Source organism: Crocodylus porosus, unplaced genomic scaffold (assembly GCF_001723895.1).
Source record: "Crocodylus porosus isolate Cpor-Errol unplaced genomic scaffold, CroPor_comp1, whole genome shotgun sequence".
NCBI lineage: Eukaryota > Metazoa > Chordata > Crocodylia > Crocodylidae > Crocodylus > Crocodylus porosus.
Window position 1 is genome coordinate 1,976,726 of NW_017728897.1, and position 24,599 is coordinate 2,001,324.

Here is a 24,599-nt window from a genome sequence, read left to right on the forward strand (position 1 = left end):
TGAAAACTTAAGGAGAGAGCTCTGAGCATGATGTCGGACCCTCAGTCGAACCCCGGGGGATGAAGACCCACCTCCCCCCTGCTGTCAGCACAACAAATTGGAGGGTCCAGTCACAACAGGACAGAGTTGCAGTGTAGACAGGGTATGTCTCATTGCTCGAAGCTGGGATACTCAGGCCACCGCTTCCAAGCCACAAGTTTTTCTTCCGGCTGTCACCTCCACAGGGCTGGCTGTATGCCATGGCCACTCTTATTGGACATTATCCCATGCAAGATGTATTGCAGTTCTTCACTTTTGAACTGGAATAGACTTGTCCTAATTCACCTGCTGGTGGGGATGTTATTCTTTGGCTCCTGAGTGTCCCTGATCTGGGCAGTCCAAGCCCTTTCCCTCATCTTTAACTGTCTCTTGCCTGCCTGTCATCCGTGTCATCAGAATGTGTGTCTATGTACTTACATGGTCATCTGTGCTGTGTTTGGGCACCTGGGGAATGTTTTTTTTTATCTCTTTGCCCCAAGAAAAGACATGGCAAGAGGGACTGACTTTTCATGTCTCTGCCCCCACCCACACACTCTCCAAAATAGTCAGTGGGGAGCTGCTATTCTTGGTCTGGGCTGTAAGGGACCGTCCCATCTGTGACGTGCAAACACACACAGGAAAGTGGGTTTTTGCAGAAAGCTACAAGCCAGCATTAGAAATTTTGTTTAAATAAACTAGCAGAAAAGTGGCACCCTCCTACAGCACCTCGCTGCAGGCAACCTCAGAGCATCTCATTAGCATTAGCAGTTACAGTCTCTCAGGTGGGCGAATTGGTTTCTGCCCATTTGACAGATAGAAAAATCGAGGCCGAGAAGTCAAGCAACTTGACATCCATATTACTTCAAGGTTACACGTTAAATCTGTGACAGAGGCAGAAATAAAACCCTGGAGGTTTGGATCCTGTTGCAACCAATAGCCACCACTTCTCTCCCGAAGATGGGAACAGAGCCCCGGAGTCCCCATCTTCTCAGCCCACTTGCATGCCTCACTGTAACCACTAGATTGCACATTCCCTCTGGTACAAGACCAGTCAAACTAAGTAGGTATGGAGTACATCCTTTAAAGATTTGAGATGAAACATAGAATTATAAAACCATGGAGAAGCAGGGCTGGAAGGGACTTCCAATGGCCATTTAGTTCAGCAGTCTGCCTGATGCAGGACCATCCCTATCCAAACCATCCCATACAAACCACAGCCTAAAGCTACCATCAACCCTGCCATAAAACAGACATAACACCCTAACCTGCCACAGGTAAAGCAGGGGAACGAGCCCATGTCCCGCTTCTATAAAAGGTTGTCAATATATGCTCAAGAGATCCCAGGTAGTGGGCCACATTCTCCACTACAGGGGAAGGCAAAACCCCCCATAGTCCATACCAGTCTGACCATGGGGTAAAATTGTTACCACATCTGGGGGTTCCTCTCTTTCTTTTTCACTCCCCTCTTATTCCCCCTACTTCTAGGTCTGCAAGTATCTTTGTCAACTATAGTTGCCGGAGCATCCCTGCTAACAAGTTGATACTACAGTACCGAATGCACAGACGTCTGAGTCAGTGTTTAAAGATAACAAGCCAGAATGAGCGATGATGAAATGCAGAGCTCTCCACGACTAATACCTATTCATTTCTGGACAGACTGTATAACTTTTAGTTTTTACCACTGTATAACTTTTCCTGAGACTTCCTCTTCTTCTGAGTATGTCAGTATACTTTCTACTGTTACATTGCAGCCTTGCAGGCCCATTGCCCCATGGCTATCAGCCCCATTTCATGGGGGAAGGAAACTGAGGCACAAGGCAGAGAAATAACTTGCCCTAGGCAATGCCGTGAATCAGTGGCAAAACAAGGGACAGGGTCTCTGCTAGAGCTGTTCCCAGACCAAAACTCAGCGTCTGAGCTGGGCTCAGCTCCATACAGCTTGACCCTGGCCTGGTGCAGGGTGTTAACCCGGGAGGCCCAGCTTTGTGAAGGTCCAACTGAGCTAACGTTTTCCTCCTCAAAAGGGATATTTCCATGTAGTAAAAAGCCATTGTATTGCATTTGCATAAAGCCTCCCAGGAATCTGCACACACCCCAGGTAGGGAATCTCAGCCCCCTCATTCCTGCGGTCCCGCCAGGACCACAGGAACAGCGCTCCCCGCTGCAGCATGCCAAAGTCTGTGTGTGCTGAGAAAGCCCCAAGCCCCGCGGGAACCGTGTTCCGGTTGACTTTTATGGAAAAAAGGGAAGTACATGGCATTGTCGGAGCAGCCTTGGCAGGAGCCTCAGCTGAGCGCCTGCCAGGAGTACAATCATGCAGCGCTAAACGCGCTTTTCAGCATTAACCCCTTTTCCCCAGGCCAGGACAGGCCTCTGTGATTACTTCTCCAGCTAGGTCATGCCAGCAGCCTGCACAACACCCAGCATTATAACGCCATATGCCATGCACTCCTTCACAGGCTGGGTCAGATTTGACCCTGAAAGGGCCTGTCTGTCAGCAGGGCGATTTTGGACCGGGGCAGAACCATGGGGCCTTTGCTACCCCAGATCTGAGGCAAGGTTTAAGTAGCCCCCATTGCGGATCCCTTGCAAGTCGGTGCCTTGGAACAATTGCATGATCTGGGGGCTGGCTTCAAAGGAGCAGCCAGGAGCTGGGTGCCTGGCACATGGACTCTCTCAGTGGGAAGATCACCAGGGAGAGGCTGAGAACGATCTCTCTTTTCATGTCCTTGAACGCGAAGCAGAAAGAGCCAGTGAATTTGCCAACGTTCTCATCGCGCAAGGCTCCCAAATAAAGCATGTGGGGACGGGGGAGTGGGGGAGCTCATGTTACTCAAGTGAAAGACGTTTCCTGTTTGAATTTATAATGTCCCAGAGGCGGTTCTGGATTCTCCCTTTGCAAGTTGCCAAAATAAGTCTCTTGATCAGGAAGCGACTTCAGAGGGGCTGGAGCATCCGCACCCCAGCACCCCCAGAGCGGTGCGGTGACCGCATGAGCTAATGGCTCCGGAAGCTGAGGCACTGGCTCAGCCGAGACAGCGTGTTAATCACCCAGCAGATCTTGGATGCTCCACTCTGGGTCCAAGCTGGCCGGTGCCGTGCTTTCGTCATAAGCTGCTAAAGAGACTTTTTTTTGGCAGGGAGAGGAAATGCTAACTTTTGCGAGCTGCCATCGCATTAGCAAAGCTGAGCAAGCTGCGTTGGCTCAGTGGAGTAGCAGAACCGGCCCGCACTGCCTCTGATCGGTGCTCCCCATGGCTGCATGTTGGATCAGACCTCGGAGGGGGAAGAATTCGCAGTGGAGGCTGGTGACCTCTGGAAGCCGGCATGTGAAACTGCCACGCGCACAAAGGGAGATGGCTGCCCTATCAGCTGGATTGGCATGGCCGATGCCACGTCTAAATGGGAAACCCCAATGATAAATGGGAAACCCCAGCAATTCCCCTCACAGGCCACTGGGGCTCGGACAAGAAGTCGCCTAGAAGGGCCAGCACGCCCTACTCAGGCATGCTCAAAAGCTCCCTCTCGGTAGCTAGAGCTCAGCTCTCCTCCATCACCACCACTGGTGCTAAACAAGCCTCCCTGTTGGCAGTCCCAGCAGAGGTTCAATCTAAGATTTGAATAGGGCAGAGAGACCCCCCATCCAGAGATCCTTTGGGTGCGCACCACGTGGAGGTGGCAGCAGGTGATGAGAGGCTTCCTTGCGTGTCCACGCTGTGCCTGCGTAGCTGGTGGGTAATGCGTTACAAGCTGTCTTCCATGCTACTCCCCAGTATTACAGAACCGGGCGTTACCTGTGGCAGGTTAGGGCGTTATGTCTTGCTTTGTGTCAGGGTTGCTGTGTAGTTTTACCAAGAGGTCAGATGATGATTTTGCGTAGGATGATTTGAATTTTGCGTAGGATGATCCTGCCTCAGGGTTTGGACTAGGTGACTTTTGGAGGTCCCTCCCTTAGACCAAGCTGTAGGAGCCTCTGATTTTAGCTCTGGATGTCACTGGTGTTGCCAGGGTGTCCATGCTGCCCTGTGTATTAGCAAGGAGGTGGTCATCAACCCTAAATCAACCTCTAAATATGAAATTGTAGTGCAAAATAGTTCAAGGGGCCCTGCCTGCTTTGAAGGTGCAGAGAGTTGGATAGAGAATAGAGAATTGTTTGCTGCTTATTTATGCTTGACAGGCTTATCTGGGATGCTTAGCTCTATTGTTACAAAGGACTATAGCCATGCACTCTGATTTGTGGGGCATACTGTCTTATTTTTGTCTAGGAACCAACACTGGAGCATCTAGGCATATCATTCTCAAGCCCTTGTTGTATATGTACTCCACCTTGAAATCGCTAAAGTCTCCTCTGTGTGCAGACTATTACAGGGAAGATGTGTGCGCATGTGCTTGCTGTCTCTTGGAGATTTAACTTAGTATTGTTCTTCCTTGTTCCACTGTTCTTTAGATCTGACATGAAGCTCATTGTGCTGAGGGGTCTGCTGGCCCTTGACAAATGGAAAAATATAACATACCTGTATATCACAGCATATCTGTCCCATATACTTATTTAGAGTCTGGGAACACCACTGGGCCCATTACTTAAGACTAAAGTGCAGTTGGAGTTGCAGCGATCAGTGGACGTGAAGGGTAGCAAGAAGGATTTCCACCAGTAGGTCAGCAACAAGAGGAAGGTCAGGGAAAGTGTGGGTTGCGTCCTGCATGGGGGAGGCAACCTAGTGACAGATGATGAGGAAAAGGCTGAGGTGCTCAATGCCTTTTTTGCCTCGGTTTCACAGGCAATGTCAGCTCCCAGACTACTGCACCAGGCAGCATAGTTTGGGGAGAAGGTAAGAAGCCCTCAGTAGTTAAAGAACAGGTTAGGGATTATTTAGAAAACTTGGATGTGTGCAAGTCCGTGGGGTCAGATATAGTGCATCTGAGGGTGCTGAAAGAGTTGGCTGATGTGATTGCAGAGCCTCTGGCCATTATCTTTGAAAATTTGTGACAATCGGGGGAGGTCCCAGGTGATTGGAAAAGGGCAAATGTAGTACTCATTTTGAAGAAAGGGAAGAATAAGGATCCAGGGAACTACAAAGCAATCATCTGCACCTCAGTCCCCAGAAAAATCATGGAGCAGGTCCTCAAAAAGTCCACTTCCAATCACTCAGAGAAGAAGAAAGTGATCAGGAACAGTCGGCATGGATCCACCAAGAGCAAGCCTGACCAACCTGATTGCCTTCTGTGATGAGATGGCTGGCTTTGTGGATGTGGAGAAAGCAGTGGACATCATAGGACTTGACTTTAGCATGGCTTTTGATATGGTCTCCCACAGCATTCGTTAAAGCAAGCTGTGGCAGTATGGGTTGGAGGAATGGACGGATCATCAGGCTCAACAGGTAGTGATCAGTGGCTCAGTGTCTAGCTGGCAGCCGGTAACAAGTGAAGTGCCCCAGGGGTTGGTCCTGGCTCTGGTTTTGTTCAATATCTTCATCAATGATCTGGAAGATGGGATGGAGTGCACCCTAAACAAGATTGCGGTGACTCCAATCTGGAGCAAGTAGTAGATACACTGGAGGGTAGGGCTAGGATTCAGAGTGACCTAGAAAGATTGGAGGACTGGGCCAAAAGAAATCTCATGAGGTTCAACAAGAACTCCTGCATTTAGGCTGGAACAATCCCATGCACCACTACAGGCTGGGGACCGACTGGCTAAGCAGCAGCTCTGCAGAAAAGGACCTGGGGGTGACAGTGGACAATAAACTGAATATGATCCAACAGTGTGCCCCTGCTGCCAAGACGGCTAATGGCATCCTGGGCCGCACTAGTAGGAGCAGTGCCAGCAGATCGCGGGAGGTGATTATTCCCGTCTGTTCAGCACTGGTGAGGCCACATCTGGAGTCCTGTGTTCAGTTTTGGGCCCCCACTACAGAAAGGATGTGGACGAGTTGGAGAGAGTCCAGCGGAGGGCAATGAAAATGGTTACGGGGCTGGGACACATGACTGGTGAGGAGAGGCTGAGCAAACTGGGGTTATTTAGTCTGGAGAAGAGAAGACTGAGGTGGGATTTGATAGCAGCCTTCACCTCCCTGCAGGGGGTTGCAGAGAGGATGGAGCTAGGCTGTTTTCAGTGGGGGCAGATGACAGAACAAGGAGCAATGGGCTCAAGTTGAAGCTAGGGAAGTTTAGGCTGGATATTAGGAAAAACTTTCTTACTAGGAGGGTGGTGAAGTGCTGGAACAGGTTACCTAGGAAGGTGGTGGGATCCTCCCCCGGCCTTAAAAACCTGCCCAGTTCAACAAAGCCCTGGCTGGGATGATCTAGTTGGGGATGGTCCTGCTTTGAGCAGGGGGTTGGACTAGATGTGACCTCCTGAGGTCCCTTCCAGCCCTCATTTTCTATGATTCAAACACTGAAATAGCTTTGTAAATACTGCAGCAAATATGTTGGTTTGCTTTCTCCAGAGCTTGTGAGGTCTAAATATGGTGCACCTATACACATGCACACACAGCTGTCTTGCACACGTCCCAAGGGAGAGGAATTTAGTTTAGTCTCAGTTCTCTTTTCCACAGAATGAGGCTGCAGTCCTTTCAAATGAATGAGTTAGGCAGGATTTGATATTTCTCCAAGAATCCTCCGGAAATCTGCTGCCGGAAAAGCAAGTTAATCTTAAAGCAACCCGCACACAGAGCAAGCAAGCTGTCCACAGGAAGAGCCCCAGAAACTGGAGGGAGAAAATACCTGGTAGGTCCCATCCGCAGGGGCTGTGACATTGCATAGACTGTGCACCTTGGCTCTGATCAGGGTGCCACCTGGTGCCAGTCCATGACCAATTTGTGAAATCTGGGACAAACATCCCATTTCAGGGAGCCGTGGGGTTGCTGAGACACAGCCCCCAGATTGAGTAGCCCCAATTTAGTACCCCAAAGAAAATCCAGGAGGGTTGATCCCTTTTACCTAACAGGCAAGGACAGGGAGTGAGGACAATTCTGGTGTCCGAGTGAGAAAGGCTGGGAAGTGAAGTGTGTAGAAGATAGCTCTGGCAACTTGGTTTGGAGCCAGGGGTCGTCAGCACATCTGCTCTCGGAGACACCGCCACTGGGACCTATCTTGTGCAAAAATCCTGATATCTCTACCAGCATAGTGCCCCCTAGTACGTCACAGACTCAGAGGAATGAGTGCCATCTGCGGATTCACTAGCCCCACCAACGGGAAGTGCGGCTTAGTGGTTAGCAAGGAAAATGAATGTTGTAAGCAGCTGGCTTCAACAGTGGCACTTACGCTGCATGCCCGTCTAGCACATGCCCAACCCGTCACAGAGCTGTTGCCACAGGCCCTGGAAGATAAAGCAGCCACCGCTCGGAGGTATTTCAAGCCCCTGAAAGCAGCAAGAACGTCTCTGGCATGGGCAAGGCTGAAGCTCCCAAACCTTGCCTCCATTTCTTTTGCCTGGAGAGCACGTCAGAAAGTCCTTGCTGCCCCTGGGATGTGGTCCCCACCATTTTGCCGCGCAAAGGAGGTGCAAAAAGCTGCCTGGCCAGCATGGTGGCACTGTGCAGAAAGGCAAGTGGCAGGAGAGTGAAGAGCGGGGGCCCCCACGCATGCCCCAACCCGGCAGCACGTGTGAACCCCACCACGTCTGGAGGTCTTGCTTGTCCTGCTTCTCTTGTCCCACTTTCTTCCCCTCAGGTCCTCCTAATTCCCAGCCACTTGACTCCTCTCAAAGCAATAACAGTAATGATCCAATCACTGGGACCTATACCCATGGCACGGGGTGAGGCAGGGGATGGTTATTTGTTCAACCCGTGCGCTCCTCTGGACCTTTTGACCCTCCGTGCTCAGCCCACTCGGCTGGAAAGGTTCAATATGAAGCACATCTGGGATGTAACCCACACACCAGATCCTTCCCTTTGGGGACTGTGCGCTCTGAGGGGGAGCACCAGGGCGGTGGGTCACGATGATTCACACAGAACAACGCTCAATAGTCGGCTCATCCTATAATTGCAACATGCATGGACATAAACTCCAGCCAGCTGAGGAGCTCAGCACATCCACAGAGCTTCACAACACACCCCTGAGGTTGCTAGCAACATGGTTGTTGTTGTTATTAATTGCATTCCTCATTTATCCTCTTCATTTTTACAAATGGGGAAGTGGAGGCCCAGCGGGCTGGTTTCCAACATCAGGCAGTACAGTGGAAGGTGCCGGGAGTGGTAGCAGCAGGGTCCAAGACGAGTGAGAATTGTGCTGGTTTTATTCACTGAGTCCCTGGGGCAGACGCTCCTGTTCTGCTTAATAGGTTTGTATTTGGGTTCGTGTTAATCCCATTCCTGGTCCCTTTAAATGGCCCCACAGCAAGCCAGGCTCTGACTGCAATGACAGCATGCATACCGGTGACTTGACTAGTTGAACAAAAGGGATTTGAAATCCCTCCTCACTTGAGACCGGCATGACCTTGTCACACAGACAGATCCTGACCCGGTGCAGGCGACATGCTGAGCAGCCTGAAGGGAAGGATGCAGCAGAAAAAGTAAAAGGCAGGTCTGCAAATGTGTAAGGGAAAATCACCCCCCACCTCCATGTCCCCGACCACATCCCGTTCTCCATCCTGTGGCATGAATTTGCAGCAGCTCCATTGGCTGCAGTGGAAACAGTGCAGTTTTGCACCATGGAAACAAAGAACAGCATTTGGCTTGTCCCCTCCGCATGGTCACTATGCTAGCTGTACCCCACATCTCCTCCCCAGAGTATAATTCACACTACCTCTGAGTTTGTCCCAGGGAAGCTCCATCCTGGAGTGAGTTGGTTGCAGACCTAGGAAGAGAACTCAGGAGTCCCGAGTCCTAGTTTCCTGCTCTACATGTTGGATTCGCCCACCCTTTTTATTAAAATGTCTTTAAAATGCTCCTCCTTGAGTAAAATTTGGGTAAAATTTTCAAAGACACCTAATGGTACTACAGAAAAGGATCTGGGTTGCAAAAAAAAAAAAAAAAAAGTATCAGCATGTGGCATGTATTAATAGGAATTTCATATGCAAGGCAAGGAAGTGGTTTTTGCAGCCTATACAGCATTAGCGAGGCCTCACCTGGAGTACTACTGTGTCTAGTTTTGGGTACTGCGCTTTAAGAAGGATGTGGACAAATTAGAGGGAGTGAGAGCAGCAAGAATAGCCAAAAGTTTAGATAACATGTTGTTTGAGAAGAGATGGGAAGAAGTGACATTATTTAGCACAGAGAAGGGAAGAATGAGGGGGCATTTGTTAAGAGACTTCATATACACAAAGGTTGTCATGAGGAGCATAGGGGTCATCTCTTCTCTGTGTCCACAGGGGCAAGACCAGAAGTAATGGGTTTAGTTTGCAGCAAGGGAGTTTTGGACTGAATATTAGGGAGAACTTAGCTGTGAAGGTGATTAGGCATTGGAGTAGATTATTAAGAGAGGTTGCAGTGTCTCCATCACTGGCAGTTTTTAAGTGAAGGTTAAACAAGGGGGAGGGTTAGACAGAGAGGATCTTTCCAAAAACAGCAGGTTGGATGAGATAGTCTCTGACTCCTGCATGTCATAGGAGCCTGCATTCCTTTGACTTTGAGACCCAACGGCCAGGGTTTCAAAGGCATTTAGGCACCCGTGGGTGTATATGGGCACAGCCGAGGGATTTTCAGAAATGCCAACGCACGTTAGATGCCTAACTCATGTTGAAAATCTGACCTAAAGTGCCTGCCTCATTTCAAAATGGGACACGGGTTTCTCAGTTACCTAAATTTCTTTAAAAAATCCAGCCCTCATCTTGAAGAAAAGCAGCAGCGTGCATTACATCGACTCTCCTCTGCTGTCTTTGCTGCCTGCGCCTCTGAAATGTTTGGGTTATTAAGTCCCACAATCTCTGCTACACCCATTCCCTTAGATTAAAAATTTTGCGAAGAGCCAAACTCATAGTTGATTTATGTTTATTTTGTTTAGTTAATAACCTCCAGCCTGTCCCTCCCTGGGGCATCGGGGTGTATCAGACAAGCATTAATTTAAATTATAACTGCACCTGATATTTATTTTTTAATATATTTTTATGGTAGTTTTCACTATCTGTAACAATCCAGAGGAAAGGGCAAGCTGTATTAAGAAGATGCACTTGCTACCCTCATAATTGTAACAGCAATCAGGGTAAACTGTCACATGTGATGACCCTAAGAATGTAAAGGTGAGTATCTTTTTAAAGCTCTCTCATAGTGGTTTATACCAGCCTGAAATCCTGCAGCCTGTGGCTGTAATCTCAGCCAGTTCCTGGAGGCTAAACGAGGGAAGAGCCGGCCAGTGCTTGGATGCTGAGTTTCTTCAGAGGAACCAGTGCGATGTGTAAGTAATGTTTGCTGGAGGTTCGGAGCTGGTGCAAGTGCTGTATCCAATACCTCCCATGGTGCTAGGAGATGCTGTGCTGATGCACATCTTTTGTTATGTTTTAAAATTCAGGTCCCCAAAACCATCCCCTGAGGCCCTCCCGCTGTGGTTCGCAAGAGACCTTGCTTTCTGGCCAAAACCCCAATGCAAGGTGATTACACCTTAATTCCTTAGCTTCCCTTGCAACTTCTGGGGGAGCTGGCATTCCCTAACACCCCACCGCAATTTTTTTGTTTTGCTGCTTGTCCTGATCGGCTGCTGTATTTTTTAGCCTCGTGTGAACCCCCATCACACAGGCGTGCTGCTGCGGGTTTTAGTTGCAGGGTGCCCTGACACTCCAAGGGCCAGCTGTAGAAATGCTTAGGGCTGTCGTTGCTATATATCCAGAGGATAAAGTGCTTTCAGGATAAAAGCCACCCCATAAATGCAGGTTAAGATCATTGTTTTTATTGTGCATGTGAGGCTACATTAAACAGCAAAGCGGATAATTAATGGGCCTGGCAGAACTGCTGATCACAGGAGTGTGTAAGAAAGAACAATAAATAGTCTCTGCAAGGCATGGGAAAAGCCAGAGTCTGTGGCTTACCTGCATGCCTTACCTTACCAGAGGAATGCATGTAGCCCACAGAGCACTGCAAGGGCTGCAGCAGCAAAGGATCAGCCTTTGGAGCCCATTTACCCAAATGCCTCTGTGAGGCCAGTCCCTGAGAGGCAGCTTGCTAGAGATTGCATTGGTGCGGTTAGGCTGCAGGGCTAGGACTTAGGAGTTCTTTTACTGACCTAGCCACAGCCTTTTAACTGGATGAAGTTGGACAGGTTGCTTTTCCAGCCCATGCCTCTGCGAAGCAGCTCTAAAAACCCACAGCATGCTTTTGAGATCCAGGCATGCTGATCTATTCCACGGTTAGTCATCTCATCCTTAAAGATCGGTTGCAGAAATAATATTTGCTTGGGCTGAGAAATATTTCACAGCCTGAACGAGCGGTCTCTTGTCAGTACCCAGCTGGTGGTACAAGAAGGAGGCAGCACCAGGTGAACTTATAGGCATCTGAAAGTAGAGCACAAAATGTGTATTACATGGAGAGATCAATAAGGAGGCATTCGGAAATGGGGAAACAATAACGTTAGTGCATCCTGCGTGGCATTAATTCTGCCTCTTGTATATATGCGTATGGACTCAGATGCAGCTTCTAATTTCTGTGTGCGCCGACCTCTTTCAAACCTGACCAACAGTCTAGTGAAACCAGGGCGAGTTTGTCCATTGAGCACTGGATTCAGCTGTCTCAGGTAGCTGAGACAAGGTTGGGTAGTGAAATAGTCCAGGATCCTGAGGCATGGTCTGTTTGGCAGAAATCAGCATACTGACTGAGGGAGAGCTGGTCTAACATAGCCCAACGCATATGCTAAAAGCACAGTTTTTAAATGCTTCTAACTTGGCCATATCAAATCTCATTTTCATCAAGCCAGTGAAAAGTCTACCTCCTAACTGTGCACTAGGAATCCATCAAATTTCCCTTGCCTCTCACTGAGGTGTTGCAGCTCTTTTAAAGACAAACTTTCCTAGTACAAAAGAGGGTATGGTTCACACCTTCTATGCTTGTAAATGAGCTCTGAAACTCATTATTAAACTTACACGCGCACAAATACCCTCCCTGACTGACACCAAATAGGCCAATGTTTAGCCAGCAAGAAAAAGCTCTAGGAAAGTTGCAGGCAGCTAAAAAATATGGTGGGTACACACAGGCAGCCTTAATGATAGGTTTTGTTACACCTGCTTCCTACGATAAAAGGATCTGTTAATTCACACTGTTTGTGGTCAGCCTGAACTGTTCACTGACCCCAGAGGTCACTGAGTCAAATGATGCAGCTAGGTAGTTTTTTTTTTTAACAGGGGAAGGATTTTATCACTTCATGGCACATTATGAGTAACCAGATATAACGCTCCAGGGTATCTGCTGATCAGAGTAAGGTCAGGAGGGGATTTTGGCTAGCATGTCTAGCCAGGGGCTGTTTAACAACTTCCTCTCAAGTGTCAGGGACTGGTTGCTGCTGGGGGGCTGGGGCACCAGGTCCAATGGATGGGGCTGGCACAGTAGCCATGAGTGTGACTTCAGGTTTGGGGCATCTCTGTTCAGTTGTCGGTCTGAAGACCTCATAAATTAGCCGATGAGTCACTGGCAGGCCTAACCTAGCACAGCTCCCACAAAACTGCCCCTTGCTGCTCAGCCCCTCCTGAATGCACCCCTTCCAGGCACCTCCCATCCTGCACTCACCCACTGAGACCCCCAGATAATTCAGATGCCTTGGCTGATCTTCTGAGCATGGTTCTTTTCCCCCCTTTAATTTATACCAGATTAGCCATTTAACCCCTTCCGTGTGTCTACCTAGCACCACTGAGGTAGGTGGAGCCATGTGTCTGTCATGGGCAGTCCCATACAACTTACCAGCAGCCAGGTAGTTAAAGGAGGCTCCCTGGCAGGTTCTAGGTTGCTCTGAAAATCCTTCTGACAAAGAGCACCAGCCGAAAAGGTCTGTCAAACCACCCTGGCCTTGTCATGTGGAACGGCACAGCTGTCTCCGGGGAAAGCCCGGGGAAATGCAGAGCTCCCCAGGAGCCCTTCAGCCCTCTCCCTTTACTCCATTAAGCCGATGCATTGGCATGCTAATAGGTTAACGATAAGCGTGCTGCATTGGCCATAGCAGGATGCAGTACTGAATGGAGCGTGGCGAGACCCTACAGAGAGGAGCAGGAGGCTCTTGAACAGCAGATTAATCTCCTGTCATTTACCTTCATTAAAGCCAATTCGCTCAAGATGCAGCAAAGTGCTGGAGCAATTAGAGGCAGGCAGAAAGTTGTTCTCAAGTTTCCAGGAAGAAGCTGGGTCTGATCCTTTTGTCAGCCCTGCAGAACTGAGAACCAGCTATGCATCGCCCGTCTTCTCCAAGGGCTCAGTCCCCCGCCACACGGGACAACTAGTGCAAACCGGGAGCGGTGCATCACTAGCGTAAAAGAGGACCCCAGCCCCATTTTGTCCTTTGTTTCTGGTTTTTATTTCCAGAAAACTCAAGTCACACCACTAAGACTCCGTGAAGTCCTGGAACTCAGCGAAGGGCGAGGTGGGGCCCTTCCTGGTTTTGAATCTTTCAAGGTCCCCTCGAAAGCTAGACATTCGGTTTTGTGGAACAAAAGCCGGGACTGCCGTGTCATCCCGTGACTCTGGGAGCTGGGGCTTGGGATACCGAGGCTCGCAGTCGGATCATGAGAGGCGTCAGCTCTCGTTGGATTCTGGGAGTAGCAGGGAGGCATCCTGGAGGCATAGACGGTGGAGTGGATTTGAATATTTTGTTTAGGAAATTTCAAAACGAAGTTCCACCTGGCAACCCCAGCTTCAGGGCTTCCATTCCCAGAAACCACGGGAGCTCCCAAGTCTTCCAGGCTCCCTGCTGCGGTGCCAGGATCCTAGATCCCATGAGGCTCCCAGCTCTGCAGGGTGGAAGCCCGGAAATCCTGGGGCCCCTGACCCTGGCTGGTCACCCCGACTCCAAAACAGCCCACCAGGCAGGTCATCTATAAGCTACGTGGATGAGCTAGCAGGAAACCAGACAGGTTCCCAGGAGAAACCTGCCTGGCAGACTGATTTGGAAACTGCCTGTGCTCCATGGCGAGGTTCATTGAAACGGGCCCCTTCCCGCACAGCCGGGCCCTTCCCAGGCGTCTGCCTTTCCTGACCAAGAAACATTTAGTCAGAAAATTTCCAAGCAGCTCCGTTTCAGATCTTCGGTTTCTATTCCCAGCTCGGCAACAGGCAGACTCCCGTGTGACTCCAGGCCCTTGCTCCATATCTTTCATTGCAAGGCCTCATGGTACTTCGTAGTATTAATTAAATCGCATGTTGCTGTCCACCCACCCCCGCCCCCCCGGTGAAATCCAAACCATTTGCCTAAGGTCATGCATCCAGGTTAACACCCAGGATCCCAAGCTCCCGGCCAGGCCCTGGGTCCTATTCATTTATGGAGCCAAGAAGAGAGAGAGCCCAGGTGTGCTAAGGCCTAGCCCCTCCAATCCTGCTCCGAGCGCTGGACGAGAAGGACTCCTCGGGGTCCAGAGCAGACTGAAGAGTCCCGGCTCCTGTCTCCACTGGTTTAACCCCTAGTTAAACTGTTAGCCGGGAGGCACTAGCAAGACTGAGATGGGCCTTGGTCAGTGGAGGCGCCCCATGCAGAGGTTCATTTTTGGCCCCTATGCCAATGTAATCGTTATTACACGAGCTCCGTGTCCCCTACAGGATGCCCTCCCCTAACATCGCCTTTGTCCTTAGCGGAGAGCCCATGTGAGCGGTCCCCCCAGACTGGCCAGGCAAAGGGATGGGAGAGGATCGATCCCTCCGGAGTTTGGCTTCCACAGGACAGTCTTCTCCCAGCGGGGATTTGGGAGTGGTCTCTCCCTCCCTTGCTGCCTGTTTGCACAAACAGCATTGCCAGCACGAGCAGAAAGGTGTGGCGGGTTTGAGATTGAATCCTGCAATGTTTCTGTTTATTTCTATCACTTGCCGACATAACAGCCTTTCGCAATATTATGCTAGGAACTCTGCCAGGACATTGTTTCCTCATTCCCAGTTTGGGATCTTTTCCGGGCTGGCTTGCCTGGTCCCTAGTCACTACTGTCAGAGGTGCAGTACAGCAAGCCCCGTCCCTGCAGGCTCAGCTCTGCTGTATTCAGCTGACCACAGTGGCTCGGACAGGCTTTCTGGGCCCTTGGGGGCTCCACCAAGCCCAAACGCTGCATTGGTGATATAGGAAGCATCCAGAAAAGGAAAGTGCTTTGAAGTTTCCTTACATGGGGGGGTATGTGTGTGTGTGAGTGAGTCAGTCAGAAGGCCTAGCAAAGAATTTAATATTTCACAAGGCTTTAAAACTGTTGTGCTAACAAATTGTTATGAAATCATGATTCTCATGCAATACACACGAAGCTGCAACGAGCCTTGCTTGCCACAGGTGTGCAGGGCCCAGCTGGCCCTCCTGGTCATGCTGTGCTGTCTCTTACCCCACAGAGAGTGGCACTAAAATGAAGGAGTCTCCTGGCGAGGGCTCCAAACTGGGATCCAGTGTATCAGGGTTCGTCTCCAAGCTCTGCCTCGGATACCCTACACGGGTGCGGGTGACTCTCTTCGCCCTTCTACACCTCAGTTTCCCCTCTGCAAAATGGCAGGAATAATCCTCCCCGTCTCCCTGCTTTGCCTGTCTCAGAGGCACAGATTGCTGTTTGGGAACAAATCACACACTTATCGAGGTGTGAATGGACCTGAACAGGGGAAGCCCTGCTCTGAAAGAATTGTTGTGTGGTAGTACCTACTACAGCTGTCAGGGTGGCAGAATCGGGCTGCAGGGAACATCTGACGGTGTGATGATTGCCTGAAAGTGCAACCTTTGGAAAAAAGGTTTGCAAATCAGGCTATCTGTTGTTCGTCTGGCGGCACATCAGAATAAGCCATGGGGAGCCTGAGCGTGTAGGTCAGAGGTGGAAGAGTTGGGGGGGAAATGTGTGATGGAAAGTAGAGAGGGGAGGGGAAATGCCTTTTCTGAAAGTTTTTGAGTAAATTCTTCCCATGTGTTTTCATGGACGGTGCGAGCAAAGGGCACTAGAGCAGGACCAGAGCACCTGCACATGGCAGGTACCAGCCAGGGGCAAACTTGGCAGCAGATAGCATGAGCGGGGGTTGCTGTGTCTGGGTGCGTTTCTAGAGAGCCCATGAAGGGAGACATTCACACGGTGTCCATCCGTGTGATACCTGCGCGTGCGTACGGGTGTCTAGCTTGCAGCTGGCGATGAAGCTGAGCTCAGAGAGATTCCAGGAGCCCAGAATTGGGGTCTGGGACCAGCCGGCACTGGCAGCTATGAAGCCCAGGCTGAGACTCGCACCCAAAGGGCCCCAAAGCATCGGGCATTTGCAGCTGGGCATTGGGTTTGGATGAGACTATTCCAGCCCCTGAATGAGTGCTCAGCTCTGCCTGAGCCTGAACATTGCTCTGCAGGGTGGAGTCTTGCCCACTAAGCTCCTCCACAACGAGGCCGGGGGCTGAAGCACTGGAAGGCAGGCGCTGGCCAGGCCTGGGGGACCCTCAGCCTGCTGATAGATGGGAGGCAACATGTTCCTGGGGGAGCAGCGGAGGAGAAGGGTCTGAACAGCAGGAAATCATAACTCCAGCCCCTCCTGCCTGCAAGGGGGAAGAATCAGCAGCACCAGATTAGCTCAGCCTTTGAAGAGACTCTCCAGGGTGTTTTAGCCTGCCTAGATTTCTTCTCACACATTTCCTTCTCTCTGCTTCGCTGCCCAGTCCGGCCTGAGTCATCTGAAGGGACCAGACCAACTGAATGCAATTCCCACATCCAGCCTTATCATCCCCAGTCCAAAGGGACCATTTATGTGCCTCTTCTGGGCAAGAGGCAGGGTCTACAGTACTGGCAAGCAGTCTGGAGCCATGACGGGAGGGACCAGCCACCCAAGGAGACTTAGGGGAGGGACAAAGGCACCCTCGGACAGCTGACTGGGGGTGCCAGTGAAAAGCTCCCAGCTGGGCCAGCCGGACCCAGGGTGTTGGTCACTCCCCTCTGGCACGATGCAGGAAATGGAGCTGTGCAAGCAGATCAAGCTAGCAAATGCATCAGATGACTTCCAGACCCCGCAGGAAGCTCTGGAGTTAGGGTCTTGCGAGAGGCAGGGCATGCTGTAATTGAGCCAAGGGGCAGGACTCCCGGGGTCTCCTCCTGACTCGAGATTGAAATGCGGTCTGGTGGTGAGAGCAGGGAGTCGGGATGCCTGCGTTCTCTTCCTGGCTCCGCCACAACCTTTCTGTGTGACCGTGGCCAGGTCATTCTTGCACACCGTGCCTCAGTTTCCCAAATCTCTAAAATAAGCCCACCGCAAGCAGTTGGGCCACAGGTGGGACAGTCCTGCAGCTTACTATATAAATCCTTAGGAAGCTTTTGGTGACACTCGGCTGTAAGGACATCTCTGGGGCTCCGGGGCTGGTCAGCGGGACAGGTGTTAGAAGTGCAGAAGGTCTGAAAGCAGGAGAGTCCTGTGATCAGCTGCTGCAGGAGCCTCTGTGCAGACTGGTGGCATATCCCTGCAATTATCGAGCTTAGTGGCTTACCACCGGGATATCCCTTTATTTCACTTTTACAATGTAAGAGCTTAGCGGCGGCTCGAGAAACGAAGACTCTGGGAGATCTGGAACTTAAGCAGCTTGTTTCCATGCTTGTGGAAAGGCCCTTGGGGCTCAGCTCTGGGAAATGTCTGTGTAGGAGCAATAGTGACCCTTCAAAGGATGCAAGCACAAGGCTCCCAGGTCGCTGCAATTCAGAAAAAGCAGGTACCATTTCACGGAGGCACGTTTTGCCTAAATCAAGCTTCTCAACTTCGTGGTTGAAAGGGAAACATTAAAAATATGACCCAGGAGCAACTGCTGTACAGCGTGCTGTGCCCAAGTCTGCCGAGAGCCTGAAACAATAGCCCAGACAGCTGTCATTTGCAAGTGGGGTTGGTTGGGAAGTCAACATTGCTTCCACATTGATGCTGTTACCATTTATCTGCTGATGGAAGAACGTGAAAAAGGCGAGGGATCTTCATTAGATGCAGGCCTGTTGGGAGTGGTGACCCATTTTCGCATCTCCGGAAGGGCAGGGTTCATTTTTTTTGTGGGTGGGGCTCGATTTCTGGCCAAGGGTTGGAAGAAGAGTACCACTACTTTTATTGTTCCCCCACTCCTTTCTCTCTTCCCTGTGTCTTAATGCTGTGACTTGATCTGAACTAGAAAGGGGCTCAAATCATAAAGCCCGAAGTTGCCTCTGGAGTTTGAAAGTCTGACGCTCGGGAGCAGTCAGAGCTATGGTTTCAGCTCTGCCTGTTTCAATAATGGACCTCTTGTGCAGAACCAAGTTGGGCTGAAAATATCCCTACGGCAGGCTTTTTTCTCATGCTATTTCCAGTGCTTCCTGGGGAAGGACCAGAAAGTTCAGAGTGGGAGAAAAAAGAGAAATGATCAGGAGGACTGGAAATAACGGGTTATTATTATCTCGTATTTACATTACAGGAACAGCCACAGTCTGTGATCAGCATCAGTGCCCGATTTATGGCAGTGAATACAAGCAGATAGGAGTATCTCCTGCCCCAAGGAAACTGCAGGCATAGAAAGCAGGTGTCCTGCAGCGGCTGGGCGGGGGGAAGGCGACAGGCAGGTGGATGTACCCAGACACCTGCAAGTCCCTTTTTTTATTTTTTCACTGCAGTTTTTGAGCCTGTGACTTGTTTGGAAAAGGGGCCGGCTCTTATTCCGCCCGGGCTGGTTTGCCCTGATTGGTATTTCCCCCAAGCTCGTGAGAGGCAGTCCATCGATCCTGGCACGGTTAAAAAGATCAGAGAGAGCAAGAGACTATAATAACTCTGGGCTCCTGGCTGCACCAGCTCTGAAGCTGCCTCCTTCTCCTGTCAGGCTAGGGTGCCCCAAGCACTCAGAGCTGGAGGCACCTTATTTGTTTGGAGATTAACTTCCCCTGTTTACTAATTGTTCTTTAATCGTACAGGCCCGCTGCAGGAACAGCGCCGGCTGTCTCCCGCCCCAGCGCAGAGCCCAGCTGTGCCAGAGGCGCTTCGCCCTGCAGGCGCGCTCCCTCCGGCTGGCCCTGCCAGCAAAGCGCGCGGCTCGTGTACTGGGTGTCCCAGCTGGGGGCTCGGGGCGGGCTGGGGGGAGGAAGGACATCTATCTCATCTCGGAGTGAATAACAAGCCAGAGCTGTTCCTATTCACAAACCCCAGTCCAGTCAGTCATCTGTTTATCCTGGAGTGCTGCCAGCTATTGTGTTCATTCCCACACCCACTTTCCCCAGCCCTGACTCCCTGCCTTAGCAAATGTCTCTGTCTCCCCGCTGCTGCCCTTCCTAGCCCTGCTCCCTCTCCGCAGATGGGTTCAGTCTAGAGATTGATCAAGGGGGAAACAAAATGTGACTCATCCTCCCCCCACTTTTTTTTTTTTCTCCTTTGAACTTGTGGGGCCGACTGACCTCAGAGCCCCGGGTCTCTCCCCCTGCGGTCCCTAGGTCAGCGCCTGGCTGCATTGCAACCGGCTGCAGCGGTCCAGGCCCTTCTGCACGGTGGGGAGATGCTCCAGATGACACTCTGGGCTCCTGCCATGCAGAGGAGTTCTGGAAACTTGGGAGGGCGTTTCGCTTTGTTCATTCATCTTATCCAGGAGTCGCAGCCAACTCCCGGCCTGCCTTGGGAGCTGCGTCCAAGCATTGCAGTACAACGCATCTTCTATAAACGCGCTGTGTCAGCACCTCTCGCTTCCCTTCTGGAGCATCGAGGGACACTTGGAAGTCTTTGAGCCAGCAGCACTTCTCCTTTGCTGTAAGTTTGTACAGCCCCTAGCACAGAGGGTGCCCAGTGGCTGTTTGTGTTACAGCTAATGCCTGGCCTGGCCCAGGTGGTGCTCAGTGCTGTGCGAGCATGCGGTGAGAGATGGTACCTGCTCCAAAAATGCCTGCAGTGAAAAAAGCAAGATGGGCACAGAAAGGATTATCGTCAGGGCAGTGAGAGGAGTCGTGGAGAGATGGCGCGCCGAACTTAGTCAGGGTTTCCCAGGCTGAGCACTCAGAGCAGGGCACAAAGTCCTCCCAGGATCTTGGCGTCCGTCAGGGCTACGTTTTCCAAAGCATGGAGCTCCCAGAAGCTCAGGGATGCTCAGGGGCAGGGGCTCCCAAGAGGCCAGCCCCCTCAAAACGCTGGCCCTGCCTGGGATCTGTGAAATCACACCCATGCCTTGAGCCCTATTGCCCCTCACTCAAACGCTACACCTGGGTCGCAAGCCCTGGATTGTTCCCTCTGTTCGTGTGAGTGCAGTGGCAGAGAGTGAATACCCCTTGGGGCACCAGGACAGCTTTGCCTGCGTCCCTCATTCTCCCGGCACTGCAGCCTCAGCCGAAAGGAGGGTAGGAATTTCTCAGTCTCCTGTTCCAAGTCCTACCCGCCACCCCCCAGCCTTGGGAGAGGAAAAAAAACAACACAGGAGGATGTTAAGCTCCAATGGTGTCATTAAGCAATATTAATGCTCTCATAAAAGGGCATTAATAAACGTGGCAGCACATCAGTGCCCATTAGCTCAGCTCGTGCTAGGGATGTGCAGAGGCCACAAGACAGTATTCAGCGCTCCGCGGGCAGCTGCAGCTGAGTAGCCTCCGAGCGGACAGGCTGACAACAGGGCTATTAAACCGACATCGGCACCTCCCAGGTGGCACCGCCACGCCAGTGCCCTTCCTCTGCAGCTGGCACTGTGCCTCTGCCCTTCTCCCAGCCCATCTTTGAAGAGTCCCTTGCCGGGACGACAGCTGGGGCAGCCCGTTAAGAACCCGCACATCTCTGCTGTCCGGGCCATGGACAGACTTGAACCGTCCCCAAGTCCGGGGGATTTTGGTGCCTGAGCAGAGCCTGCTGTCATGTGGCACCTCTGACCCATCCCTCGATAACACCCTCCAAAGAGCCGATGTCACCACCTTTCTGTCACCACCTGCCACAGCAAATCCATCCTCGCTTCCCAGAGAGCTGGGAAATAACCTCCTGGCTCCAGTTGCTACTCGAGGGATGCAGGCTTGCTGGGGAAGGGGTGCACCGTTCAGCTGTGACTTAGGCCCTTTTGAGGCTGCTGCAGAAATCAGCTGCTCTCGGCTCTCCCAGCCTCCAAGAGGGAGAGGCCAGGTTGGGAAATAAGGCCTGCTACAATCCTCTTCCATGTGCAGGTGGGCCCCGAGAGGTGAGGCCGCTCGCCCGCAGCGATCAGGCAGCCTATGGGCAGTAGGGGCAAGAACTGAACCCAGGGCTCCTCTCACTCAGGTCCTAAGCCCGCTAGACCCCTTCCCTTGCACGCCGACAGCAGGCTCTTGTGCCACCCCCTTGTGAAGCCACTTATGGTGCCAAATGCCACATGCACCAGGCCGGCAGAGCGCCAGCGTTTCTGTGCACACCTGCACAGGTGTGAGGCAAGAGGCCTGAGCCAGCATAGAAGTGGATCAAACCCTGCCTGCCTGGTTAAGCTGAATGCTCCCGAGGCTCAAAGCGTGAAGCTGTGCAAGATCCTGCTGGCCCTCCAGGGAACAGCTGGTGCCATCTAGCCACCTACCCTTTTGTTAATTGAAAAAAGGAAGGGATTACTGCTGCACTGAGGTGCTGCTGCCTTTTGTGCGGTGAGTCCTTTGTCATCCGGTACCGTCTGCTTGCAAGCCACAGCCTTCACCTGCTAGCAGCTCCACTGCCTACCCGGGCAGTGGAGGAGCACCCAGAATTTCTTTCCGAGTTAGCACCTGGGGAGAAGCCATCTCCCCCAGGCCGAGTGGGGGGTGGCGGTTAATGTGATTTATTCCTCCCGACGCATGGGGAGAGGTGGGTGAAGAGATTAAATCATCTCTCCCGCGCTCGCCGAAATGTGCTGCTGACCCCAGCGTGCCAGCTGGGTCAGCGGGAGCCGGCAGCCAGGCCCTCACTGCTTCCACGGTGGGCGTGCAGTTTGCAGTCAGTAATTGAAGTGGAATGAGGAAGCAGTTTGTGTCATCGCAGGGACCCCATTCATCCAGCGGTGGGGGATCTGGGGGGGTCTGCCATCCTCAGGGGGCTGAAAAGGCTGGAGTTGACTCTCTCGACCTCCTGCAAGAGAACGCAAGCGTCCCACCCCCACCGCAGGCAGCCAGCCAAGCGGCCCGGCTAATGAAAGGGCCAGAGGGCAAGCAGGGCTGGGTTCGACCCCAGATGCAGGCACGGCTCAGCAGAGTCATCAAGAAGGCCCCCCGGCAGCTAATCCAGGCCGCCTGTTTCCACGTGAGGAAGCGGCCCAGCCCAGAGTCAGAGGGAGATGCTCACAGCTACCCCACGCGGTGGTGAGAAACCCAGGGCCAGAGCCTGCTCTCTGCCTCCGCAGTGCAAACCCGGAGCGATTCCCGCGGCTTGCCTGGGTTAGACACCGCGCTCCTTGCCCTGGCCCTGAAGTCTGGCCTGTTCCCAGCTCTCTCTGAGAACGTGCAGCTGTTTGAGACTGCCTAACGCCATCCCTTCCCGCTCTCTTCCCGTTACGGGCCCTGGTCCTCTCCCCCTCCCTCCGACCGGGCACGCGAGGATGCGGCCGTGCTTCTGGGCCAGCAGCATGCGTGGCCGGCGTCCTCCCCCTGCTACTGGCGGGGAAAGGCTGAGGCATGGGGCGGGAGGAGGCCTGCCCACTCTTGTACCGCCCCCGGGGCAGATCCAGGAATAGAAACCAGGTCCCCTGGGTCCTGGTCCTGGAGACCCACCCTCCTGCGAGACATAAAGAGGCCTCAGTCTTTGGCTTTGTAGACCAAGCCCTGAGTAATGGTGGTTGGAGACTGTCCCAGCCTTGCACAGGGAGGGGCCATACGTTCAAATGAGCTTCTGCTCCAAACATCTCCTTCTATCTGTTCTTGGCTGCTGTCGTCCCTTTGTTCAGCATAACAGTCCCCGCTGCCAGCCCGCCCTTTGGAAAGCACCCTTGGCAGGGGCTCTCGTTCCCCCAGGAGACCCATGCGGCCCTGGGCATCTGTTGTCAACCCCAGCTTGCCCCTGCTGCACCCTCTCCACCCAGGCAACAAGCCACAGGTACACGGTGTCCTGACCAAGCACGCAGCTCCATATGGCCTCGCTTGAGCCCAAGAGCCAGGAAGGTTAGTTTTTTCCTGAAGTCAGCCATAGTTCACTGGGGCCTTTTAATGTCCATTCAGAGCATTCAAAAGCAGAAGTCAGAATTTCCACGTGGTGCTGAGATTAACTGTGCAGCCACCCGCGAGGTCCTGGCTGGAACCAGAAACGACTTCGAGGGAAGGCTTATCCAAGAGGCTGAACAAATCCAGGCAGGATCCCAGTCCCCAAAGAAGTGCTCCTTCCATCAGGCGGCATCAGCCATCAAACAGGCTGCTCTGCACATTGAGCTCCCCTCGCCTGTAAGCGCCTCAGTTTTTCCCTACCCATGGCCAGTAGAAAATTGGCTCAGCTTGGGGCATTTCAGTGTTGGGGATGGGGGGGATCCAGCTTGCCCCACCCCAAAGAGGTGCTTAGAAACACAGAGCACCCGCCCTCTCAAAATTCAGGCACCCAAAGTCACCGGTGGCTTCTGAAAATCTTAGTCACTGGTATTTTTGCCATTGTTGTGATGGAAAAGGTGGGTGAGGATTTTTTTTTTACCTGGGCTGGTAAAATTTCTTGAGGGTTTTGCAGTCAATACGCAGATATTTAGCGGCTGTTTTGCCTTGGCACCCAGCTGACAATGCACCAGGCCTCTGGGCTGATGTTCTCATTACCAGTGATTCAGTCAAGAAAGTGGCCTGTTATTTTTGGAAAGGGCGAAACCTGGATCCAGAAGTGCTGGGAGTCAGATGCATTCACCATTGTTTGTGTTTGCAGTTATCTGATGCTCCTTTCATGGGTAGTAACAGGTAATGGCTGGGCAAGTTAGGACTAAGGTGCATTGGCAGAGCTGGGTGTGTGTGGGCAGGAGTGCAATAATGGGTGCTACAACAGAGGTGAGTGTATATGCATTCACAGACTTGGGTGAGGGAGGAAACTGGAATAACTATAGCTGCTGCCAGTCAGAGCTGAGGTGCAAGGACAGAGCTGAGATGGGGGGGTGGTCACAGCAAGACCCAGTCAAGATTGAGGTGCCCTGATACCGCTGCCAGGGGGTGCTTACATAGCCCCAGTCAAGGCCTGATGCCTGAGACTCTCCACCCATCAGTATCAGTCCCTGTTTCCCAGCACAAGGTGCTTTCATCGCAGCCGGATTTTGTTGTGGTAGTTAAAATACAGCAAGCCATGTCCCCGGCTGGTGTAAACCTGTGCAGATGCATGTATGCTGGTGGAGAAACAGCAGTTTGAGCTCGCTGAGGACGTGGTCCAACAGCTGTAAATGACATCTGTCAAGCTGGTCGGTGTCTTGGCGGCCTTGCCATCCTACTCCATGCTCCAACCCCCGTGCTTCCCAAAGACACCATGACCTTCCTGCCTTGGCAGTGATGTTAATTAGCCCCTGCCTGAATACCTCTGCACAGGGTGGTGTCGGGGCTTTCAGCGAGAGCTTTTGTAGCTTTCCCAGCATCCCGCGGCCCAGATAACAGGTCCGGCGTGATCTGTCTGACAGTGCCTGTGTGCTGGCTTCAAGGG

The 24,599-nt window shown here is 52.1% G+C and overlaps 1 protein-coding gene across 1 annotated transcript in view; it reads left to right on the top strand.

Annotated features, from left to right (window-relative positions):
• PEBP4 (phosphatidylethanolamine binding protein 4) overlaps positions 1–24,599 on the top strand; it is a 157,009-nt gene that overhangs the window by 109,203 nt on the left and 23,207 nt on the right. The window lies entirely within an intron of this gene.